The 27067-nt window shown below is 44.0% G+C and overlaps 1 pseudogene; it reads left to right on the forward strand.

Moving 5' to 3' along the window:
• On the forward strand, nt 1-2798 carry LOC143639951 (salivary lipocalin-like; annotated as a pseudogene).
• The last annotated feature ends 24269 nt before the right edge of the window (nt 2799-27067 follow it).

A 27067-nucleotide genomic window follows, 5' to 3' on the forward strand; every position in this document is an offset into this window, starting at 1 on the left:
ATGAAGCTCCTGCTGCTGAGTCTGGGACTGACCCTGATCTGTGCTCACACAGAAGGAACCCATGATGCTGTGACAAGCAACTTTGATCCATCCAAGGTAAAACTGTGGAGCATTACAACTTTTGACTTTGAAGGCTGGCATGTTAAAGGAGTGGGTTCAGACCTGAACTAAGAGCAACTGTGCCATATTAAAATGCAACAGTGCTGGGGACTTCCGATTTCACTGAGGAGACAGTGAAAATGTTCTAGGTGTCCTGTCAAATGATCTGAGTTCTAATTCCCTCTTCTCATCCTCAGTCCAGCCCCACAGACTAAGAGTTCAAGGAGAAGAGTGTCTGTGTGGCATTCCCTCTCCTCTTTTCTCACTTAACCATTTTTCTTATTTATTGCAGTATTCAGGGGAGTGGTATTCCATTCTCATGGCCTCTGATCATAAGGAAAAGATAGAAGAAAATGGTAGCATGAGGGTTTTTGTGGAATATATCCATGTCTTGAAGAACTCTTCCTTAGGCTTTAAATGCCATATAATGTAAGTATAGCTTTTTTTGTTGGGAAAGGGAAAATGAAAGAATAGGTATGGTCTTAAACCTAAACACACACACACACACACACACACACACAAACACACACACACACACACACACACACACACACCAACTCATGCACACAGACATGTGCCCATACATACTGAGCCTACATCCAAAATCACAGTCCCTTAGTTGACACTGACCCAGGACGTGATGGATCTTGGTCTTTTCAAAATTCATGGATAAAGAGTTGGTTACAAGAGTAAGTTGATTAGAAGTGGGGGATACAGAGGGCAGAGGGGTATCAGAATTAAGGTTAGAATGACAATATGTAATAGTTCAAGGACATGGGATTTAGAATCAACAGAATGAATTTGATTTTTACCAGCTGTTGACTAAGAAAACCCATCCCTGACCAGGTGTGGTGGTGCACAACTTTAATCCCACTGGCTCGGAGGCTGAGGCAGGAGGATCATGGGTTCAAAGCCAGATTTAGCAACTTAGTGAGACCCTGTCTCTAAATAAAATATAAAAAGTGGCTGGGGATGTATCTCAGTGGTTAAGCACCCCTTGGTTGATCCCTAGTACCATAAAAAAGAATTCATCCCTTCCCACCTTCATTTTCCATGGACAAAAGCTGGTGATAAAGATTCTCCCTCTTGATTTCGTGTAAGGATTGAGTCAGGTGATGTTCATAGAGAACTCAGCTGAGAGGCACAGTAAGTGCATACTTAGCTAATGATCTTAACGAGTGGTTGTGGATATTAGTAGTAAGTATGGGAAGTCGTAGTAATAATGGTGACAAGCAGTTCAAGCACTTTTTAAGTCATTTCCCAAGTATCAAATTAAATGAAACAATTATGAAGAAAATCTGTTTGGTAATTGTACAAAAAATATTCAAAAGTTAGGTGGAATCAAAAACCCAGGTTATACGTAGAACAGGGGATGAGGAAGCCAGCCTCAACAATATGTCCTGGGCCCAAACTCGTTCTTTTTTACAGTATAAATGGAGTATGTGCTGAAATTGAGTTTGTTTGTGACAAAACAGAAGAGGATGGTGTATATTCTGTTGAATGTAAGTAGACCACAAATGTTCTTTCTAAATTATATTTCCAACTGCAAAGAATTTACTGAACTCCAATAATATCAGGATATTTATCAATGACTCATTAATTCTTATTAAAGTAATAAAATAGGGCCCATCTAATAGCCAATGTCCTGTATATAGGAAAAACTTAGGTGCCAAAGCCAATTCCTATAATACCATTAAAGAAAGAATGCAGTCTGGTCAGACGTACCTCCTTCTACAACAAAGGTAATTGGCAGGAGGGAAAAGGTAAACTGGTAGGATAGCTGCTCGTTTTCTGCCATCTCTGTGATGATGCCTGGTGGCCATTGCCACACATATAGCCCAGGATGGAGCACCAGATATGTAATGCCAGAGGGCTTATTGGGAAGACAGACAGGATTATTGACAGAGATGGTGAGGGAGGTGGACAGGCCTCAGAAAGGACGATAGAGGGTGGGTTACTGCTGAGACTGAATGTTGTACACTTATGGTCTATTTACCAGTGTCCTTTTTAGAAGTCCTTCATGAGGCCCGGGGAGTTACAAATGGAAGGCATTAGACATCGTCACTATGTCTTCTAGAAGATGCATTGTATTTTTTCATGCCAAAGAATCGGTAAAAAGAAGTCATATTCTGTTTTCTTCACAGATGTTGGACATAATACATTTAAAGTACTTAAAACGACTATTGTAACTATATTATTTTTTATCTCATAAATGAAAATAATGGGAATACAGTCCAACTGATGAATCTCTACGGTAAAGAATTTTCATGCTGACACTCATCTTGGGTGGGAGGAAAGGGAAGGAAGGACCCTAGACACAAAATGATCTCCCCAAGGTTATCACAGTCCCTCTCTTCCCCACTGAAGACAGATGTATACCTTTGGGAGTCCCTCAGTCTCACTGAAGGGAAGATCATGAAATCTCTCATTGTGCCAGAAAGATGACTTATTGATGTCATATTCAGAACAGGTCCTGACATACAATTGTCACCACCCATTTTCCTGTTCTTCAGGAGCCCTGTCTTCTCATTCTCCTCTATCCTCAAGACATAAGTCACAGCAGTAATGTCACTGTTCCCACAGGTCGAGCACCAGATGTGAGCTCAGAACTCAAGAAGAAATTCGTGAATCTTTGTGAAAAATATGGAATTGTTAAGGAAAACATATTGGACCTGACCACTGTTGGTAAGTTTAGCTAGCTGGCTTTCCCCTCCTGAACTTCATGTCCACAGAAAAGGAAAATCCAAGGGAAGACAATCAGCCTCCTTTGTGCCAACATGGAGAAGCATCCAATTTCTCTTAGGGAAAAATAATAGGGATGGTCTCTCTGAATGTCTTCTCTTTTGCCTCTGCAGACCGCTGTATCCAGGCCTGAGGTGGAACACAGTCCTAAGTCTCCAGGTAGGTGATCTCTGACCCTCATGCAGAGGGGTGGCCCAGGGAACAGTGCCTTCATAAACCATTAGGGACTTATGCCCAAAGATTGCATGAAGAAAAACAACATAGAGGGCTTTCTGTACTCTCTAAGCCCACTGGCATTACACATCTGGTGCTCTGCTGGGCAATGTGCTGTGGCAATGTCACACAGATGGCAGGCAATGAGAAGCTCTCCTACCCAATTTACTTTTCCCCCTTCCAACTATCTTTGTTGCAGAGGGAGGTATACATGACCAAATTGTACACAATTTTGAGTTGGATGACCTTGGGTCAGGACCTAGTCTTACCATGAACTTTTGAACAAATGGCCTAAGCAACCAAAAGAGGAAGCAGTGACGTGCTCCTTACAGAGTGCTGCGTGCAGGGGATGCAGGTGGAAAAGGCTCAGTTCCTGATAATGAGCTTAAGGTTATCAGGATGTGAAGGTTGAAATGGAAAAAATAAATAGGGTGTGAGTATGAAACCCACATAAATATGAATCTGTGTTTGTGGTCCATCTTCCAAGTCCAGGAAGCCATCTTGCCTTCCACTTAGTATCAGAATATCTTCTTTGACTCTGCACATCCTTGATTTCTCACTCCAGAGTGGAACTGACTCATCTTTCCATTGTCCTCCAAACTGAAGAACAGACCCAGGTTTAAAAAATAAGAATTTCCCTTTTCCTCAGTTCAGTCCCAGGATGAGTGATGAGTTTCTGTGTTCTCTTCAGGGCAGAGAGAAAGTTTCCTCGCCTGGGCTCCAGCATCATCTCTCTCCTTCCTCATGGCTACGCCATCTCATGACAAGTTCTGTCACCTGATTTCCACCACTGTCACATATGAATGTGTCATCCTGGATTTCGAGATCTTCCCAGATTGCTGAGGAAGATTCATCCATTCACCAAGAATCGAAGGCTTTCTCTAAATTTCTCTCTTTGCCACACCCAGGTCATCTGTACATGAAGAAGTCTTTCTCTACCCCTTCAATAAATGATCAGCCCTGCAGTCCTGTGACTTGTCCTTGTTCTGGGAGAATGTGAGGCTAAAGTGGGAGGATGAGAGGACCTCCTGGTCCCAGCACCAGAAATCCTCCTCCAGCGTCTCAGAGTCCCCTCTGTGTTTCAGGATTCTCCCTTCTCCTGCAGTAATCCTCGGACCATCATCCCAAGTCCCCTGAAGGCTGTTTGCCCTTTTATCTGCATATTTTTTACTGACCCCATAAGATCATTATTCATATAGTAAGAATACAAGACTCACTCCATCGTTTCTCTATCCTAGAATTCTCTTTTTCAATGTGTCACTGAGAGAGTGACAGTGCTGTGACAGACACCAGCTCAATGTGGTTTGGGCATGCCTTGTGCAAAAATAAAGGCTCTGTCATCATAGGCTCAAAAGTTAATGAGAGAACAGTATCTACACATTTGAAGCTCCCTGTATCTGTCTGTGTCCCCAGAAGAAGGCTTAATCAGGTTCAGGTGTATTCCTCCTCAAATACTTGGTCTGGTTGCCAAAATATGGTAAAAGGCTATGTAGAAGGCCCACCAGTTATGGTAGGATCCTCCCCTCCCCACTCCTTCTGAAATGGGTTTCACAATGTTGTCCAGGCTAGCCTCAAAGTCCCTCGCCCAAGCCATCCTCCTACCTCAGCCTCCTCAGTACAGGCACTTATCACCACAGCTGACTTGCCATTCCTTAATGGTGGCATTTAAGGAACAGGAAAGCTGTTTATTTATTTTCTAAGTATTCTCCAATGTCCCAGAGAATACTTAGAAAATAAATAATGGTAGCAAGAGCCACATTGATGATGGGAAATGGCTGGACAGTACACCACATGCTGAGAAAATAAGCCCAGATAAAAGTCATGAAAAGCCCCTTATCTATCCCCAGATCAAGACAGCTCACACCGAGGTCCACCCCTTCAACTCCAAATATTTTGTGCAAATGAGACGTGAAATATTAAGAACACTAAAAGACAGAGGGGAATGTCTATAGATCAGAAGCAGAGCAATCCCTTTCTAATGAAAGAATAGGGGAAACCACGTGGGAACCAGAGAGTAAACGGAGCTGAGCAATGAAGTCCTCTGGGATCTGAGGACAGATAAGAGCCACTAATGCATGGTTGGGGGCAAGTGTCACAAAAACTAGGCAAGGGTGCGGGCTGAAGATGTACCTCCAAGGTCCAGGAGCTGAACCAGAGAGACCCTCCCCTTCAACTCCAAGGGACTTGGACAGCTCCTCTCCCCTACCTGGAGTCACAGAAAGAGGCTGTGAGCCTGTGGTTGCAGAAGCGACAACTTCCAAACTTTAGGAAAAGCACCCCTTAATCTCCTGGGACTGGCCCGACTCTCACATTTAGGCTTCAGTGTTTTCACAGCTGGTCTGACTCTCATGGCTGGGCTCTAGATTGTTCTGCTGGACATGAACCATCTCATAAAACACCAACATGAGACAAGGGCACTCTGAGACCAAAAAAAGAAAAATACTTTTGCAATCCACTAACACGATTCTCTCCTGGCTAAATTGAGTCACAGCTGCTTCTCTACCAATTGCAGATTTATGTCTATCTCCATTTCTTCTTCGAAAGCTTTAGTGAGCTCTCAACCATTGAGTTGTCCCTGCAGTTCTGATTGCACCCAACTTAGAGCTCCTCTGGACCTCTCCAAATCCTATAGAAGGTTCTTCTTATCACTCTTTCTGAGATGTCCAGTTCCCCTTGGTGAGTGTTCTTTCTAGATGCAACAATAAATCCAACTTCTTGACTTACACATGTGTTCCTAGTGGTCTTTGGTGGAAGGGTATTAACATTTTTAGGACAAGAACACAGATGTTCTCCATGCAGGGGAAGCACCAGGCTGAATCACAAATGCAAGGATCGGTTTGACACTGTGTACCCATCAGGGGCCAGGACACAGAAGGCCTTCAAGGATTGTGGCCTGAGCAATGGAAAGATGCAACTGCCATTTAATCCAATCAGTTGGAGGCATGAATTTAGTGGGGAAAGATATGTATCTCTGTTGAACATACCATTAGTCTATCTAGGTGGGCTGCTATCAGAAAGAGATGCAGGTGTAACCCAGTATGGTTTAATGAAGATGGGATTAATTTCTCCCCTATGAACATCTGAAGTGAATGTTCCCTGCAGTCAGTCAGGAACCTACCTCTTTCTATACACTACTCCCTAGGACAATGTCCTCATCTGCAGGGGTTAAAGCTGAGTTGTAAGAGGTAAGCAAAAATAGATGGTGGGGAAGCATGGTCTTCCCTCCACTCCGCCCTGGGAGGTTCTTCCAAGTTCATCCTCCTTCATGGCCACTACGCACTTTCTGCTTGCACAGGTTTAGAAAGATTACTTTGAGAATTAAATACCACATACTTTTGCTATTGGTTATGTCCAAGTTTCTTTTCGCAATACAAATTCCTCAAAAGTTTAGTAGATTTCTGGTGCACTAACCTCTTGGTTTCTCCCACAGACAGATCACTGTACTCTCAGAAAACATTTAAGCCTGAAAACTCTGCCATGGTCTAGGTCAGCCTCTATGATCTGCCCACCCTTTCCTTTCCTTTAACAGTGGTTTGACAACATCTAAAGCAAGAGATTTGGGTGGGATGGGTCCCTCAATCTCGTCTTCACCAGTGGTCTCCCTACCTGTCACAGCAGCAGCTTGATCCCTTACTAAGCCTGGACACCCCCTCCTGTCACTGCTTACAATGCTTCACTTTGGGATCCCAAAGCAGCGGCACTCAGTCAACTTCCAGCGAGGCTGCAGGTAGGGAGGGCATCTTTAGTGATGCTCTGCTACTGTGCCCCTTCACTTGCAGCTTGGCTGCCTCTAGCCCCAGCCCCTCCCTCTTGTGAGTTTTGCTGAAAGCACAAGAAACTCCCAACACCACACCAGACTTTCAACACCCAGCTTTTTTTTTTAATCTAGTTCCCAGTTCTACAGCCTTTGTCGGCACATGCTTCATCTTCCATAGAACAGCAAGCAAACATTTGACCAAAGGTTTTGCCAACATATAGAGGTAGTAGGTTTCCAGGTTCTTATACCTGAATTCATATCCCCCCTCCTTCTCCTTAATCCTCCTCCTCCTCCTCCTCCTCCTCTTCCTCCTCCTCCTCTGCCGCCACCTCCTCCTCCTCCTCCTCTTCTTCTTCTTCTTCTTAGAATATTATTATCTTCTATCTATCTATCTATCTATCATCTATCTATCTTTGGTACCAGAGATTGAACTCAGGGGCACTCAACCACTGAGCCACATCCTCAGGCCTATTTTGTATTTTATTTTGAGACAGAGTCTCACTGAGTTGCTTAGTGCCTCACTGTTGCTGAGGCTGGCTTTGAACTCACTATCCTTCTGTCTCAGCCTCCTGAGCTGCTGGGATTACAGGTGTGCACCATGGTGCTCGGTGACACCTGAATTTTTGATACCCAATACCTACCTTCTGCAAGTCTACTGGCCATGCATTTTGAAGTTGATCAATTGCCTTAACTAGTAAGTCTCCACCTTGTGGCATATTCTTTGAGCTAGACTTGTGCCGGGTTTCTGTTCTCGCGACTAAAAGGCTCAGGGGTCACTCTAGTTAAACTGGGCTAACTGGGCTACACGAAATAACCACACAAGAGACACAAATACCTTTTTCTTTGGGGTTGCTGTGACGGTTCCTCTGACCTTAAGGATGTGCAGAAAGAGAGAGCGAGAGCACATGCTGACCCCTTTTATTGAGGAGAAGCTATTCAAATGAGGCAAGGGGTCAGGTTTCAGGGGGCTGAGTCTATCTTCATGATGTCCACTATCAGAACGTTGACTGATACCTGGGTAGGCCACACCCAAGGGCACATTAAGAGGAGGGGACACACACAAGGCACTTCCATGGAAGACTCTATCCTAAACAGGGCAAGGGGTTATATTACAAAGGAACAGGTGAGCATAGCTTCACCCATAGGGCTGTAGCAAGACACACCCATTTCTGTGACTGAGCGCCTCAGCACCCAGCTGGGGAGTGTAACTCAGTCACCCGTAAGGTTGGCCTCCCACAGACTTGCAGCTACACGTGGCTAATAAAGATCAAGATAAAGCCAGACGCTGCACTTATAAATGAAGATGAAGCTCTAAGTCAGTAGAGGGCCTCAAACACATGGAGCAATTTGTGTTCTATAAAGACAAAAGCCTGGGGGTGTTTGTTGGTTAGTTTCCTTAAAGATATTAAGGACACGAATCTCAATCCAATTGAGATAGATAGCCCTTATTATGTACATTTTGCTTGTTTAATTTACTTTGAACATTCCCATGACACTGAGACTTCAGGACTTTATAAACTGCCCCAGGGTTCACAGCAATTAGTCTTATGGCCATAAACAGTAATGGCTTTTCTTTGGGAAATGCGGGCTCCTGGTGACTGTGATGTCTCTGGAGAATGAGTTCTTTCTTTCTTTCTTTCTTTCTTTTTTTTAAAGAGAGGGTATTTGGGGCTGAGTTTGTGCCTCAGTGGTAGAGCACTTGCCTAGGATGTGGGAGGAACTGGGTTAGATTCTCAGCACCACATATAAATCAATGAATAAAATACAGGTCCATCAACATCTAAAAAGAAATTTAAAAAACGAGAGAGTATTTGTACCCAAATGCAATAGATCAATGTCACTAACATATTGATAACAGATTTCATTATCAGCAAGATAATGTGTATTTTCTTCAACAAGTTAAAGTTGTTGTTCTCTATTAACATAATTAAGTCTCGAAAACAATTTGAATGAGTAGGTATAGTACAATATCATATATAAAATTTACATAATACACAATGTGAGATGCCACCCATGAAGCTACCTGAGTGGTCTTTTACTCGGTACTGAGTCATGGGGGACTTAGGTCTCCCTTGGGGAATGATTCCGGCGGCTTTTCCGTGTGTAGACTGCCCAAAGCGTGAGATCTCTGCCCTTGCTCTACTAGTGGGACAGCTCTCTCTGGACTTGGGCATAACCCATTGGGACCTGGATAGCTCACCTCCTACCTTATTTGGCAAAAGAACGTTCCATGGAAAAAATCTTTGATCCTTCCCCCATATAAATAAAGCAAACACAGACTCTCTTTTTCCAGTATGGAAGGTGGACTCCTAAGGTGGAAGAGTGACTGGGGTTGCCCTGACCAGGAGCTGAGTACTACCCCTTAGCCTTGAGTAATGGGGTGTGCAACTGGCATCCCCTAAAGTGTGAGGCAGATGGACTTCACCTTCACTAGGGAGTGCAGCTCTGGGAGTGGGCATCACCCAATGCGACAGGCCCACACCCCCTGTTTGCCGTAACACAATCCCCTTCCCTTATTTGGGTGGAATTTTCTATGGAATGTCTCCCCCTAAATAAAAACAGGGGCTCAGGGTGAGCTTGCTCTCAGCCTCTTGCCTCCCTTGTTCCCCTTGCCCTCCAGCATGGGAGCTGAGGCCTCAGAGCCCTCCTTGAACCCTGGAAAAGGTATTTCTGCGTTTGTGTGGTCCGTTTACCTCCAGCCCAATTCACATTGAGTGACCCTGACTCCATGGCCCATGTGGGACTTGGGCGATAGAACAGCTGTCCCACACCCACTTTCTAAAATTACTTTCTGAGTCCTGTGGTTTCTTCACCATTTTCTCTTTCTTTGCTTTATTTCGCAGCCAGCCTGTTACCTGCAGAGGAAACCCTAATTCCGCCACCTTTGCAGGACACAGGTCAGAACAGACGACAATGCAATTCATTATTCATGGAGACCTGGACTCAGATTCAGTAGGTCTGGTGTGCAGCCTGACATTCGGCTTTCTCACAGACGCCCAGGTGATACCAGAACTGCTGCTCTATGGCCCACACTTTGAACAGCAAGACATTCAATTATGAAAATGGATTAGAACAATAATACGAGTTAACTCCTGAGTTGGGGGTGGTAATCAGAGGGGACCATCCATATCAGTGATTTTTACTACTGGTGATTTTCCCACATGAACTATGTAGGGATAAAAGACAAGATGCCATGTTGTTTTCCGGGTGGTAGATGTGTGGGTAACTGTTAGTCAGTTCTCCATTACTATAGCAAATACCTGAGAAAAATCAACTCATGAAGTGAAAACGTTTATTTTGGTCCAAGCTTTTGATTTTTCGGCCCAGAATTGGATGGGACTGTGTCAAGCAGCACAGAATGGCAGAAGCATACAGTGGAGCAAACTGCTTGCCTCCTGGTTGGGAGCAAAAGTATGGGCACAGGCTGGGGCCACTCAAAGGCACTTCTCCAGTGACCTGAAGACCCCTCACTAGGCCTGGCTCTTGACAATCCCCCCACCCCCCACACAGCACCAGAACTTGGGGACCAAGCCTTCAACACAGGGACCTTTGGGGGCATTTCAGACCCAAACTGTAGCAGTAATTATCATTTTCTGCTTCCTAGTTTTCTGTGTTTTTCAAATTTCTCCAAAAAACGAGAGAAAAGAAGAAAAGAAAGGAGTAAAGAAAGCAGAGTTTTAAGCTGCGAGCTCTGGGGGCTCTAGAACAACCTGTTCCCTCTCAGCACTTCCAGAGACTGAAGTTCTTTGGCTCGTGGCCTCTTCCTCTGTCTTCAGAGCCAGCACCAGGCCAAGTCCTTCTGGCATGACCCTCTCTCTGCTTCTTTCCTCCGTCTCCCTCTTCCACTTGGAGTGATTTTTGGATTTTGCCAAGCCTGAAAGCCTGTCTCTAAATAAATTCAAAATAGGGCTGGGGATGTGGCTCAGTGGTTGAGTGTCCCTTAGTTCAATCCCCAGTACCCTCCAAAATAGGTATAAAAAATAAATATGATCCAATCACAATGTCAGGCATTCAGTTTAAAAAGTTACCTGGCACATAGAGTAGCAGGAAAATATGATCCCAATGAGGAGAAATGTATAAATTAATTAAAATCGACACAGAGGTTAGGCTCAAAGGGGACATTAAGATCCTAATTATAGCTCAACTTCTCAGATAAAAACTAACAATTGTGAGATAAAACATATATTACTACAAGAATATTAAAGGAAGGGCTGGGGATGTGGCTCAAGTGGTAGCGCGCTCGCCTGGCATGCGTGCGGCCCGGTTCGATTCTCAGCACCATGTACAAACAAAGATGTTGTGTCCGCCGATAACTAAAAAATAAATATTAAAATTCTCTCTCTCTCTCTCTCTCTCTCTCTCTCTCTCTCTCTCTCCTCTCTCACTCTCTCACTCTCTCTTAAAAAAAAAAAAAAAAAAGAATATTAAAGGAAATTCTAAAGGAAGGGAGGGAGGGAGGAGGGCGAGCTGGGGTTAAGTGGTTAAGTGCCCCTGGGTTCAATCCCTGATCCAAAATACAAACAAAGACCTTAGGCGGGCTCACAGGTGGCCTCCATGCCTCCCCTGGCTCAGGTTTCTCCTTTGCTACAGCGGGATGCTCCTGCAGATGGACCGACGTCCGTGACCAGCGCCGCGCTCCCAGGGCGTCCACGGGGGGCTGGCGCCCTCTTTCGGGCAACTGCGAGCATTGCAGGCTCCTCACCGCTGCTGCCTCGCGCTGCTCAGAAACTGAGCCGGTGTCCCTTGGCCAGGCATTTTTAAGAAGCCCTAGGTAGGGCTCACACTGGCCTTCTCAGATTCTCTACTGACTTGAAAAGCCAGGCCGGCGCGAGCATGGAGTAAAATGCAGCCCAAGGGGGCTATAGGGTCGCAGAGACCGATCAGGCTCCAGGGCCCGGGGAGGAAAGGCAGATACAGATGCCTCCCTCAGAACTGCCTTTAGGAACCAAGGGCCGTCCTCTGTCACAGCCCAGGGCCTCATCCCAGCAGCCCCTCTAAGGACTCAATGCAGTGTGGGGAAGTCATGAATTCTGTCTTCCAAATATAGGCGTTTCCTGCTTCACATCAGAAATTTGTTCATGAAAATCAGAGGTTCTTTGTGAAAATGCTATTTGAAAGGCTATTTGCTATTTTTTGAAATAACTTTATTTAGTTGTAGGTGGACACATGCCTTTATTTTATTTATTTATTTATTTGTATGTGGTGCTGTGGATCAAACCCAGTGCCTCACCCACATTAGGCCAGCGCTCTACTGCTTAACCCCAGCCCCTTGAAATAACTTTTTGAAGTGCACAATAGACTGTACATGAAGTGTCAACTTTCATTAGTTTAAATATGAATTGACTCATCCATTGCTGGTGGGACTACAAATTGGTGCAACCACCATGGAAAGCAGTATGGGGATACCTCAGAAAACTTGGAATGGAACCACCATTTGACCCAGCTATCACACTCCTCCATTTATACCCAAAGGATTTAAAATCAGCATATTATAGTGATGCAGCCACATCAATGTTTATAGCAGCTCAGTTCACAAGTTGGTTCAGAACCAACCTACATTCCCTTCATCAGATGAACATACAATGGAATATTACAGCCTTAAAGAAGAATGAAGTTATGGCATTTGCAGGTAAATGGATGGAACTAGAGAATATCATGCTCAGTGAAATAAGCCAATCCCAAAAAACCAAAAGCTGGATATTTTCTCTGATAAGCAGATGCGGATCCATAGTGGGGTGGGGGGATAGGGAAGAATGAAAGAACTTTGGCTCATGTAGAGGGGAGTGAGGGGAAGGGTTGTGAGGATGGGAAGGATGGTAGAATGAGACAGATCTTATTACCTTCTATACATGTTTGATTACACTTCTGGAGTGACTCTGCACCATGTACAGCCAGAGGACTGAGAAGTTGTGCTCCATTTGTGTACAATATGTCAAAATGCATCCTACTGTGAAATAAAAAAAAAAACAATAAATAAATAAATAGGAATTGTCCCCCTGAGACCCTCACCACAGTCAAGATCGGGAGTGTAGCTGTCATCCTCAGAAGTTTTCTCATGTCCCTTGTGATCTCGTCCCCCTGCAGTGCCACCTGAACCCCAGACAACAAGGGATCTGTCTTCTATCACTCTTATGCTCTGGATCTGGAATGTCCCACAAACATTTCTGTGTTAAAGCCTTGGTCCTTAATGAGGCTATTTTAAAAGGGCCTTAACCTCATTGATGGATCAATACATTGGTGGAACCATAAGCTGAAGGGACTGTTGAGAGGTGGTGGAAACTGTGGAGATGGAGCCTAGTTGAAGGGTGTGGGTTCTGGGGAGGGCTTGCCCTTGGGGACTATTTCTTTCCCTAGTCCCTGCTGAAGGGGTTCCCCAGCTGCCTGCTCCCCCTCCCCCTTCTCCTCCCCTCTCGTTTCTCTCCCTGTTTCCTGGCTGCCCTGAGCCTCTTCCACACCTTTCCACCATGTCCTGCCTCACTTCAAGCCCAAAGCAACCAAGCCAATCAACCGTGGACTGAGACCTCTGAAACTGTGAGCCACAATAAATCTTTCCTCTCTTAGTTTTTCTTAGGTGCTGTGCCACAGCGACAAAAAGTCGGAGTCATATAGTCATTATCGTTTGCATTTTGTAGATTTATACAAATGGAATCATCACAGGTACTCTTTGGGAGGTGGCTACTTCCACTCTGCCGTCATTGACATTCACTTTCATAGTGTGTTTATCAATATTCCATTTCTTCTCACTGCTGAGTAATATTCTCAGAGTACACAGATACAAACAGAACAGGGTGCAAGTTTCCTGGGCAATTGAGTTCTGTGTCCAAAGGATTCTTCATATTCTCCATGTCAGAACCATTAGCTCCATCTTCAAGGGACTTCCACTTCCTCAGGCCACTCTCTGAGTGTATTTAACATTCGTTTGAAGCTTAACATTCTAGCAGTGTTTCTAGTGCTTTTGAGACATGGCTTATGAAGTAATACATTTATACCTAAAATATTGGGAAGTAATATTAAGGGAATAGTATAATTAACTATGTGCTAAATCTGGTTATAATTGAGAAATTACCACTAAGACTCCAAGTTGGGGGTAGGGGGTGTATGATTGTCTGTGCTCCTCGCTGAAACCTGATTAAAACACCATGAATTAAAAGGTTTGGTGCGGGGAGGGGCGAATGAGGTTGCAGCAGAAGCATTCAAAGATGAAGAGCATGAAAGAGGAAATAAAAGCAGAGCAGATGACTCTAATCTTAGAACATGGCCAGCAGATGCCCCAGGGCCGAGAGCAAGCAGAGAAAACTGAAGCTCAGCATGTGCAGGGGACACCCAGAAGAGCAGAGATCCTTGGGACAAAGGCTCCAGCCCAGGAGAGAACTGGCAGAGGGGACATCAGGAAGGCTGGGTCAGAAGTGCACGTTAGCACCATCCCTGCAGCAGTCCACGCTGGCTCCAGGGTGGAAACAGGGGAACAGCAGCGACACACTTGCAAAGAAAAGAAACAGAATGTCACAGTGGGTAAGACGTGCAACGTGAGAAAGGACAAAGAATGCTGTCTTCGATCTCTGGCCCCAGCAACTGGGCAAAATTTTAAAAAGGAGTTGACATCAGTTGTAAAGAAAACTGCAGGACCCTTTGTTTTCCTCCTGTCAAGAGTCCAGGACAGTTGGGAAAGGCTCCTCCTCCCTGCTCACTTCCCAGTCTCAGGCACTCCCTGTGCTGGGGCTGATTGGTGGCTGTCCCTCTCCTGCACTGAGTCTGCAGTCCCATTCCAGCGGCTTCAGTCTCACCTTTTATTCAGTCATTCCCTTCTCACACCCACACCTTCTGCCTGGAAAGGAGAAAGAGAGGAGGACATTCTTATAAAACTTAACAAGTTTCACCCCCTAGGCCTCTTTGTTTGTGGTAGTCCAAGTTCATCAATAATCTGCAGAGGTACTGACAATGGTAAGACAGCATGTTTAGCCCCTGAGGGGCTCTAAGAGCTAATAGAGTCAGAGTGCTGGGCAGAGGAGAGGGAGACACCCTCATGATGTGCCCCCCACCTACAAGAGGCAATTGGGTCAACTTTGGGCAGAATTAGCAATTGGGCTTGTAGTCACAGACTCTGCACCAAAAACAGGTTCAGTCAGCAGCCTGATTCTGATCAGCCTCAGAACCAGCCGTAGAATCAGAGTGAGTAACCCAGATCATTCAGTGTGCAAACAGTGTTTGTTTCCAGGTTTAATGGCATCTTTGGTCTGCCAATCTGTACTTTTCCAGGTGGCATAACAAATGCCATTGGCAACAGCCCACTAGACCAATTTCATGCTCCCTCAGTGGGAAGACCATATCCACCCTCCACTCTGCATGGCTGGCTTGGGCCAAGCAGTCACATCAGCTCATTAGACTCTGTTGGGTTTCAACTAAACCAGACCTCACTGAGCCAGGCCCAGGCAAGCCCAATGGAGGACACACTGGGCCAGCAGTCGTCATTCAGGTAGCATAGTAGCAGGGGAATAACGTTACCCTGGAGGAATTTTCCCATGAAAAATGAAGATGCCACTGAGTCAGGACAGCCACATTCTTGAATACACCCTGTCCATATTTAAGGAGGCTTCTGGGACCATCCCACTTTGTTCATAATAAAAAAAAATACACTTTTTTAACCTTTATTTTATTTATTTTTTTATGTAGTGCTGAGAATCAAACCCACTTCCTCACACATGCAAGGCAAGTGCTTTACCACTGAGCGACAACCACAGCTCTACCACCTTGTTCATCTATGAACTCAAGTTGAACCATCCCCAATGGGAATTTCTAGACAATAGTCACAAGGCCATGCATCAGGTGTTCCATTTCAACAAGAACTTAGTAACGACCAAGAGCTGCTTTCCAAAAGGAGTCTACCTAGGTAGCCATGTCAGAGGGACCACAAGTCCAAAACCCCAATGGTACCTCCCAAGGGAGACTGCTTCCCTTTGTTAGAGGCTCCAAGTGAGGAAAATCAGAGACATACAGCCAGGTGAGGTGGCACATGTCTGTAATCCCAGTGGCACCGGAGGCTGAGGCAGGAGGTTCACAAGTTCAAAGCCTGCCCCAGCAATTTAGCAAGGACCTGAGCAACTCAGTGAGACTCTGTCTCTAAATAAAATACAAAAAGGGTTGGAAATGTGGCTCAGTAGTTAAGTGCCCTGGGGTTCAATCCCTGGTACCAAAAAAAAAAAAAAAAATCAGAGACTTGTTCTGTCTCCAATGCCCAATGAATCCAATAAGGCATGTGGCTCCTTTGGAGAGATGGACTAGAGACAGAGTATGTTTTTTTGCTTGACTTCCACAGACATTAAAACCCGTGAGCCCACCCACATAGACCTAAGAAACTTTACACAGCACTTTGAAATACAGGTTTGCCAGTCTCACCTGCTGACACAGGTGTGATCACGTGGCTGTCAGGGTCATTGATGTTTGACTTGCCAGCCAACAGGATATCTATATAGTGAACGTCAAAGGGTACAGGTTCTTGGGCTAAGTCCTGATGCCCTTACTAGTGGCAATGGCCGTGGACTTTGTCCCCCTAGCTCTCATTTATATGTAACTCTTCCCCAATCAGGACAGTCCCTTCTGGGATGAGGAGACACATACACATAACAAATTGATTCATACTGTTACGTTCACATGTGGACACAATAAAAACCATCTACAGAGTGAACACCAAGGGCCCTTCCACACACCACAGCGTAACCTTGATAAAACCCATAATCACTCTTGATAAACACCCAGACACCCTTTTCAACACAAGGTCAAGTAGTAGGGTGATTTGGTGCCTGTGTTCAACAGGGTCATTGTCCTTTCCTTACCCAGAGCTCCCCAGCATTTAAATGGCTGCCCTGCAAGTGGAGAGAAGGGAGGGCCCAGGGCATGTAGGGAGAATGGCCCTCCACTGGGAAACAAGGTTCATTTATTGTGTTTCTGCTCATAGCTTAACCTGACTTATTTATTTATTTATTTATTTTATTTTATTTTTTTTTTGTTCACCTAACACTCTGTATCCCTTTAGGGGACCCCTTGACCCTTCTCCCTCCCACTGGGAAGAGTGTGAACAACCCAAAACACTATTGGGGCTGCTTGTCTCAATCCTATCTCCCACTCCTCCATCTTAACAGGCAGCACAGTGGAGACACTTACCCTATCAAATGGGAAAAACATCCACTCCCAGATAGAGCAAACGTCCTAGGGTACTTGCTTCTCATATCCCCTAACCCAGGTTACAAAAGTTCTTTGTCTCTTCTCCACCAGAAAGCCAAGTCTGTCAACATCCCAGTCTCGATGTTAAAACTTGAGACCTATGAAGTATCTGAGTATCTACTTACAAAATGACAAATTAGCCTGTCACTGCTTCATGGGTGCTAGACGGAGAACACGACACTCCTGGGTCAGAGATAAAAGACTGTTACTTACTGCTTGGCAGGCAGCATGAGCTTCTAGTCTGCAGGTGTCCTTTCCCCCATCCCAAGTCCCATGGCAGCACCATGGAGCAGGCTTAGATGCTGGAGAGTAGCTCCATCATAACTGAAGAACCCCAATCTTAGGAAACCCTAATCACTGAAAGCAGCTACTGGCAAAAAAAAATATATATATATATATATATATATATATATATATATATATATATATGTCTGATTTTGGCTACCCATCGAGGCATCTTCAAGAATTTTCAGGCAAAAAACTAGTTTTCAGTGACATAAAATGAGCTGAATCCTGGTGAATCGGTAGTCCCCATAATAAAGGGACCACTGCCCCAGTTCCTACAGCTCTACCTCCCACTTCTCAGTGCAATCTCAGATCTCATGGCTCAGGCTGGACAGCTGAAATCCAGACTCTACTTGATCAACAGCAGCTTTGTCATGTGGTTCTAATAGGAATGACTCCTTGTGTAGGGAATTGGACGAGGCTGGCCCAGGACCTACATGGAAGATTGCAAAGGATTAGCAGAGAAACGACTCACTAGTTCTTTGACCTGCTGAAATCCCTCAAGCAGATTCTCAGTGTCTGGTTTTAGCCACCTGTCAAAATATATTTCCTCAACAGCATTCCATGGAAAACCTTGTTTACACTTTTTCAGTGACTTAAATATTTAATTGATCCTGGAAAGATGAAAATAATCCCCACAATCTAGTGTTCACCATCCTCAAGTCTCCTGCATACCCCCAACCCTCTCAAAAGCCTAGTCTTCCCTGGAAAATCAACCTTTTAGTTTATGTTTTTCATACATCTATTGCATATGTTTCTTCACTTCCATAGTTATTTTCATCTTAATAAATCTCTGGAATAATAAATAGAAATAAGTGAAATTATAATCATAATGGAATTTTTTCACCCAGAAAATGACAGATCAGATAAACAAAAAAATGAGAATATTTAAAGTTTAAGTAATTATTATTAATAATCCAAATATAATGGGTGGGACTGTTAAATGAATATCGTCTTTAAGCAATAAAGACTCTTTGGAGAAACAGCTGTTCAATAAGACAGGCTATATACTGGAATACCAAAAAGCAAGGAAACTGTAAAGACCACTTGTCAACAAGCACTCAGGAACAAACAGAGGAGGATCCTACTGGCTTAAAAAAGGACAATGTCAGCACCAAAGGGAAAGATGATGGCAACAGACTGAAGTGCATGAACATAAGTGTCATTATGAAATGGCACTTCCAAAAAAATTTTAAACCTTATTGCTGGAGGATGGTAGGACAAATCAATACCACGAAAAACAATAAATAAAGGGAAGGAATTAAAATATTCGTCTTCCCTTTCTGTAAAATCCGTATTGGAGTTTAGGAAAGGAAGTTCCTACTTACAATTCCAGCTAATAAATGAGGGAAGAACAGAGTGAGAAATTGGTATTTTGCAACTCCCAGTGAATCCTGCATCTAAGAAACAGTCATCAAGGGATGCTGAAACCACAGGAGAAGAGTGCCAAGGCCTTTGTAGTGGTCAGATCAGATCATCACCTGGTGAATGGAATTATTAGCTTTTGCAAATCTGCCAAAGTGGGACAACTGGACACTCTGCCTCCTGACGTGGTGCCTCCAGAAGGGCTCAAGCCACGAAGCCTTCATGCCTGAAGAGGAATTGAGTCTGAATCTACTCCAGCTCTAGCAAACATGTCAGGAAATGTGGGAGGCCGAGGAAGCAGCCAGCAGATTCAAAATGTCACATTGGACATTCTACAGTACAAATGCCTCAGTTCCCCATTAATGAAAGATGGTAGGGGGGGCACTGTTGTTGGGATACAAGAAAGAGAGAGAGAGGGAGTTACAAAACAATCTTCAGACGCCGTTGGGTGGACTTGGGATTCAAATAGTTCAGCAGAATAAAATGATTCTCGTGAGACAATAAGAAATTTGAATATTACCTAATATAAAGGAATTGTGTTAATTTCTGTCAAATGTAATGATGGTGAGGTGTTTGCAATGGCAGGACCTGCTTTACACTACTCTGATAAAAATTTTAAAACATGGAGCAGGAATACATAAGATTGGCAAATGCTAATTATCGAAGCTGGATGACCGGCAGGGAGAGGTTTGGTAAATTACTCCTCCTGCTTTTATTTGAAATCCTAAGCAGTGGGACCCCAAATCCACCTTCAAATGTAGATGAGACATTGTAGCTGAAATGTCTTCAGAGTGGCCCAGGCTAGCTTGAGAACCACCATTCTAATCTTGCGTGTATTATATGCTAATAAGAACTTTACAACTTTGAAATACCAGATATAAAAGAAGTTCCACTGGACTTGAAATTGATTTCCCATAAAATTTCAGTATTACATTGGTCAATGAAAGAAGCGATGCTAAATACAACTTCAACTTTTGGGAAATTTTGAATGGTTATAAGGAGAAGTAGTTAAATATTTTATCACTTATTGATGCAGTGTTTCATTAATGAGAACTAGCAACAATTTGAAGAGATTTTTACTCAGAGTTTTATGGCTTTCATGTGGGCATTTCCAAGTATAAAAATTGATAGTAAAAATGTTGGAGGTTTTCATTTGAAAAAAAAATTCACAAGATTGTCTTTGGAGTTTTTATATAAATCGTATATTTAATATTTCTAATATTTTATTTCATATTTTATCATAATTGTATAATAAAAATAACTGATAAATATTTTCATCAAATCGCACCTGGATGCCCCGAAATACAACTCTAGTACAGCCCAGTGCTTCATGCCAATATTATCACTTTTTATGAATGTTCATGACCCAAAACATGTTGAGAGGCGTGGCTATAGAGGCATCAATCAAATAATTCAAAACTTTATCTTTTGAGGTTGAAGTTTACATTCTAGGAAGATCAGACAGCATCTTTGTAGTGGGGAGCCCAGGGAGAACCAAATAGACCCTAACTAAAAAGAGAAAAAGAAAATCCTCCCTCCTACTTGGTCTGATTTCTGTGTCCGCAGATCAGAGGGTCTCTGACGCCTCCACTTTGGAAGACCAGCCCAGCTTAACTGAATTCTCACGCTAAGGTGATCCTTCCTCCATCAAGTAGATGCGCTCCTTGAAGTCAGGGGCTTGGCATTTGGATTTTCATACATTGAGCTACTTAAAGATAAATTCCGGAGCGCTGCATCAAGATGGCAAAGACAGTCCCAAATTCAGGAAAGCATGGGTGGCAGTACCTTAAAACTCTAAACAAGAGTCAACAAGAATGTTTCTCAAGCAACTCCAAAGGTCGTTGGTTAATTGCAGAAGGAAAGAGCTGTGTGACAATGGCGACCTCTGGCGGTCGCCGTCTGAATGGCGTGATTAAGCATCACCAGGACTAGGACAATCTCACATCATCTGCTTCTGAGGTGCTGTGTGAGGTACACTGCATCACCTGTGATGAATGCTTGCTCAAATAAATAAATGAAGGTTAAGTCAAAGTGAAGCCTTTGTCACTTGTCTTCAGTCTACAGGAGATTTGAGAGATTCGGAAAGGTTACATAGCAGTATGAGGAAATACTCAGATAAACCCAGAGGTGGGGCATTTGATAAAACAACTTTATCTCCTCAAAAGTTTATACCATGGAGGAGAAAGTCAGTGATGTAGGAATAAATGTGGGAAGTCTTTTCTCAGGGCACGGTTGGCTGCTGATCTGTTACTTGAAGTTTCTAATGAAAGTTACTATGGCTGATAGGGTTGCATTTTTTTTTTTTTTTAAGATGAGATGGAGAACTGCAAGATACTTTTTCTTTTATTGCTTCCTGCAGTAACTTCAGCTAAAAAGCAGTGCCCAGTCTCCAGTTGGGCCTGTGGTGCAAGCCTGTAATCCCAGCAGCTCAGGAGGCTGAGGCAGGAGGATTAGTTCAAAGCCAGCCTCAGCAATTTATCAAGGCTCTAAGCAACTCAGTGAGACCGTGTGTCTAAATACAACACAAAAAGGGGGTTGGGGGCTGCTGGGGATGTAGCTCAGTGGTTAAGTGCCCCAAGGTTCAATCCCTGGTACCAAAAAAAAAGCAATCTCTCCAGTGGTAAAGCATAATCAACTTCTCTTTGATTTAATATCTTAATCTACAAAACAACTGCATTAGCTTGTGATTTGGAGAAGATTGAGAAGAGCCAATTGCAAAATAGCTCCGTACTCCCAATGGCACAGTGTTGAACAGTCACCTTCCCTTCTCCCAACCCCAGCCAACCTCCCACATCCTAGTGGGCCCTAGAAGTCCAGAATCAGATCTAGGTCAAGTGTCTCCCACCTAACTCAGTGGCATACATCTGTAATTCCATTGACTCCAGAGGCTGAGGCAGGAGGATCACAAGTTGGTGGCCAGCCTGGGAAACTTAGCAAGACCCTGTCTTAAAAAAATTAAAAATGACTGGGGATGTAGCTCAGTGGTAGAGCACCCCTGGATTAAATCCCCAGTACTGCAAAAAATAAAATAAAATAGCAGGAGGAGGAGGAGGAAAAAACAAAACAAAGAAAGAAAGAAAAAAAGAAAATGTCCCTCACCTCACAAACTGCCTTCTTTCTTGAGATCCACTCCACTTTTTCTCTTAAGCCCTCAAAACACAGAGTCAGGTTGTTTTCTTTCCCCAGACAATAAGAGAAGACCCCACTCACCACACACAGTCACACACACACACACACACACACACACACACACACAGAGGCAACTTCACTCAGGGACTCGTAGGGAACCCTCTCCAACCTACTGAGGAAGTCCACCCTAAGTAATTCTAAAGGATCTTTCCCCTTCTGGGCTGCCTTTCATAAGTCCAAGGAATAGAATTACTTATGGGACTAAAAAATTGATGAAGAGAAGGATCCAGAAAGTTAACCTCTGGTGGTATATAATATCTGGAAGGATATACCATTGTACCTTACCTTAAATATGATTTTTTATTTTTATTTTATAACCTAGCACAGAACATGACTTCACACTAATTAGGATGGCTCCAATAATTTTTCAAAAATAGCAAGTGGTGAGAATGTAGAGAAATTGAAACCTTTCGCATCACTGGAGGGAATGAAATGGTAAACCAAGATGGAAAACAACTGGCAATTCCTCAAAGTGCTCCACCTAGAATTTCCATATGACCTAACAATTCTACTCCTAGGCAATAAATAGAAGAATTGGAAACAGGAATTCATGGAGATACTTGAATGCTAATGTTCACTGCAGCATCATGCACAACAGCCAAAATATGGAGGCAACCCAAGTGTCCATCAACAGATGAATAAAATGTAGTATATACATGCAAGGAAATACTATTCAGCCCTTAAAAGGAACAAAGTGCCAATACTCCTACAACATAGATGGACTTGGAAAGTATCTTAAGTGACATAAGCCAGCATAAAGACAAATATTGCATGATTCCAATCACATGAAATATCTAGAATGTGCACATTCATAGAGACAGAAAGTAGATTAGAAGTTACCAGAGTCTGGGGACAGGGAGGAAATAAAGAATCATAGCTTAATGATTACATTTTCTATTTAAGTTGATGAAAATATTTGGTAAACAGAGGTGATTGTTGCACAAAATTGTGAATGTAATTATTGCTAATGAATAGCATACTTCAATTGGCTAAAATGGAAAATTTGAATGCTACATATACTTTGCCACAATTAAATTTTCCCTAAAAATATTTTTTTAAATGGCCAAAACATATTGCTAACAGTTTTATCATTGTAGAGTGGTGTTCCTATCAATAAATAGAAGCTTGTAATATTTGGTATTTTATAAGAATATGAATAATGTGTGTATATACATTCAAATGCATGGTTCTATAGAATATACTTCTTGGAGTAGAAGTGGATGCGAAAGAACATAAACTTTTTTGAAAAAGCTTTTTTACATGTTACCCAACATGGAAATGCACACGTTGGCCTCCAAAATGTTGACATGGATCTCATCACCATGTTTTTTGGACTTTTTACTCCACAACCGTGAGCTAAATAAAACTCTTTTTCTTTGTGAAGAGCCCAGCCTCGGGGACACAGTAAAGGAAAACAGACCCCTACAGGAGCTAAACCACCAGAGGTCTTGATGCTGAGGGATGTGGGCGCTTCTTTCTGGCAGAAAATGGGGAGCCAAGAAGGGTTTTAGGCAGGGGAGTAGGTGGGTGGAGCTCTGCCTGGGGCAGGTACCCTGTGGGCGCTGGAGAGGGGGCTCTAGCAGGACAGCACTGAGCCGGGGACCTACAGCCACCTGATGCAGGAGTCCAGGTAGAGAGGATGAGGACAGGTCTCCAAGGCTATCAGCCCTCTGCTGTGCCTGTGCTCCTTGTACCTGTAGCCACCAAGGAAGGAGTGCACTCTTACTGTTCTGTTCAGAGGGAGATCTCAGGCTGTGCTCTTACCACAATAAAATAAAGACTTTTTTTAAAAGGAGAAGAACAGGTTTTCAGTGCCTGAGTGTCCAGCCACGAGCTTGTCCACTCTTCAGAAGTGAGTGTGGCCAGGAAGGTGGCCCCATACCCAGTAATCAGGAACCTTGCTTTTAAACTGTTTATTTAGGCACACACTTTGCCTTTCTGTTCCCTTTAGATATGTCTGTAGAAACAATTTATTACACAGTTTTGCAATTTGCCCACATAGTTTCTTAATAGGTTTTACAAGGGGCGGGCAGGGGGCACACTTCCTTTCACACATGGGCAATATTTTAAAGGGGAAATCCCTCAGCAGCAGATCACCTTTAGGCATAAAATATAACATAATTTTAAAAAAATTTTCAGTCTAGCTTGTAAATCAAATTAGATCACCATATGCAAATTAGAGCCCCAGTACTGCTGCCACCACAGTCATCCTGAGCCAAGTCCCTTCTCGAACAAAAAATTGGAGCTGGGAATGCGGCTCAGTGGTAGAGCACTTGCCTTGCAAGTATGGGGCACTGGGTTCCATCCTCAGCACCACATGAAAATAAATAAATAAAATAAAGGTATTGTGTCCAACTACAACTAAAAAAATATATTAAAAAGAAGAGAAAAAATCATGTGGTATCATTGATTTTGAAATGCCCATTTGTTCTGAGATTTCTCCAAACTGCCATCATTTGTGTGAGAAAGATAATTCATTTACTGATTGCCTCAAATAAAGAGGAGCAAATACCTCTAATAGCCATCTTTTCTCTTGTGTTTACCAAACAGACTTGCCCTGACAGAAACAGTCTGGGGTGGTGTGGATTAGACAGTAATTGCTTTAATAGAGTCTTTCATTATATCCCAGTGTTTGCATTAATTTGATTGAACAGCCAGATTAACATGTCTCTGGACTTTGTTTACCAAACGCTGAAACCCTTTCTGGGCGCGATGGTGCTCGCCTATGATCCCAGTGCCTCGGGAAGCTGAGACAGCCTCAGTAACTGTGAGGCACCAAGCAACTCAGTGAGGCCCTGTCTCTAAATAGAATACAAAATAGGGCTGGGGATAGGGCTCAGTGGTCCAGAGCCCCTGAGTTCAATCCCTGGTACTGAAAAAACAAAAAAATAAAAAACACAAATTCTGAAATCCTTACAGGTTTGGAATTGGTGGGAAAATATGGGGTTTTTACATAGAAAATGCTGAAATTGGGCACCTATTTTGTTGATTCTCAGATTGTGTCTGGGTTCCTTTTCTTTTACTTTGTTGTTGATTTGAGGCTGGAGCTGGGGATTCAACCCAGGACCTCGCCCTTGCAAAGCAGACACTCTACCCCTAAGCTACACCCTGAGTCCCAATTATGTTCTTTTTGTTTTGTTTTATTTTGAGGTACCAGGGATTGAACTCAGGGGCACTTGACCACTGGGCCATACCCTCCCCTGCCCTATTTTTGTATTTTATTTAGAGACAAGGTCTCACTGAGTTGCTTGGTGCCTCGCCATTGCTGAGGCTGGCTCTGAACTCTTGATCCTCCTGTCTCAGCCCCGCAAGCTGCTGGAATTATAGTCCTGCACCACTGTGCCCAGCCCAATCATGATTTTAAATAAGAAGTCTTTATACTAGTTCCCCTTAAAGGTACAAATCCAAAAATCATACTTTCCAAATATTTGATTATAAAATGAGCAGAATTCATGATATGTAATAATGGATTATGAGAAAGTTAATTTTATACCATTTTAACTTTATAGACAACATCTAAACACTGACAGATATTTATACAGCCTTGCATAAGGGCAGATGAGTGTTAATTAACATATTTTCCACTTTAAGTACATCCACCCACCCCCACCACCACTAAAGTGCTTCTGGTGGACATTGTCCAAGCTGGAAGCAGACGAGGCTGGGGGATACTGCTGGGGGATCATGCTGAACCCACTGGTCCAAAGCTCAAAAGCCTGTGAGGGAGGGGGGGCTGCAGGCCAAGGAAGTAAGATCAAATGTTTTGCCAGGAGGAAGAGAAGCAGACATAAATATCCTCCCCCTTTTGTCTGTACACAGTGGCCTCAGAGATACCAGATCATTTAATAAAATATCTTCATACCCCAGGGGTTCCTTTACGTCACATGGGTAACCTTGACTCTGAAATTAGCATGTCCACTGTAATAAGGTGTCAATGTCTCCATGCTCGTCCTCACGATGTCGTTTCCCTGCTGCTCGGGCTAAGGTCACTGCAGGCAAACTGCAGGCTTCTGGGGAGTGTCCTTTTCCCTTGTCCCCATCGCTGTCCTCTCAGATTTCTAACAGCAGCTTCTGGCCTCTCTGGGATGGAGTGACCACAAGGAGAGGGAAGGAGCAAAAGAAGCAAAAATGTTCCCGCTGAGTTGATGCTACTGCAAGATGGCTTTGTGCTGGACTTGTCAGCTGTTGAAAGCTGACCCTGTCTCACACGGATCCCCTGAAAGGCAACCCTGACGACCACTCCTGTGCTATAAGTCTGCTCCTTTGACCAGTAGTACATCCCATAATCTCCCCTGGCAGCCATTCTCCTTCACAGGACCCTTGGTCAGTGCAGCTGACATTCCTGCTGACACTTCTGAGACCTCCTGGCTGCGTGCTGCCCTTCAAGGGAGGGCACTGCTATTCCAAATGCAGGCTCTGCTCCGGTCCAGGGGCACTGAGTCTTCCCAGATTTGAAGAGGGGGCTGGTGGTCTGGTCCCCCAGTGTCAGAGAACATGTGTTCAGAATTGTCGGATGGACTGGATCTCCAAAGAGCCATGTCAGGAGCTGCCACAGGGGAGCTGAGCACCCTTGGCCTTGAGCGCTGGATGCGTGAGACTGGCTTCCGCTGTGGCCAAAGTAGGCGGATCTCACCTCCGCTCAGCAGGGGAGTGCAGCTCAGGGGGTGGGTATTACCCAATGGGAGTGAGCTGCCCCCCTGTAATACTACCCTCTGACCTTTTTTGGAAGAAATGTTCTATCGAATGGCTTTCCTTAATTAAAAAAAAAAAAAAAAAAAAAAAAACAGGGTTTGGGATGTTCCCCTCCCCCTGCCTCCTGAGTTTTTCTCTTGCCGCCCCCCCTTGTGGGACCTTACAGCTGACACAGAGGAGCTGAACTGAAACACCCCGAGAACGGTATTCTCCGTGTCTGGGTGATTCATTCATGCCAGCTCAGTACACCTGAGTGACCCTGGTTCTGTAGCCCACGCAGGACGTGGGTTAGAGAGTCTGGAATAATAGGTTCCAAACTGGAAAAGAGAGTAACCACAGGTAAGAAGACAGGCAGGACAAACCAGATGGAACCACAAACCTGGAGCCCGGAGTGAGCAGTCACTCCAAGCACAGAGCATGGGATCCAGGGTTAGGCCACTATGAAGCAAAAGAACAGATTGTGTCACTGGTAGCCCAGCCGAGCAGCAAGAGGGAGCCCCAATGGAA

Source organism: Callospermophilus lateralis, chromosome 2, assembly GCF_048772815.1.
Source record: "Callospermophilus lateralis isolate mCalLat2 chromosome 2, mCalLat2.hap1, whole genome shotgun sequence".
Classification (NCBI taxonomy): Eukaryota; Metazoa; Chordata; class Mammalia; order Rodentia; family Sciuridae; genus Callospermophilus; species Callospermophilus lateralis.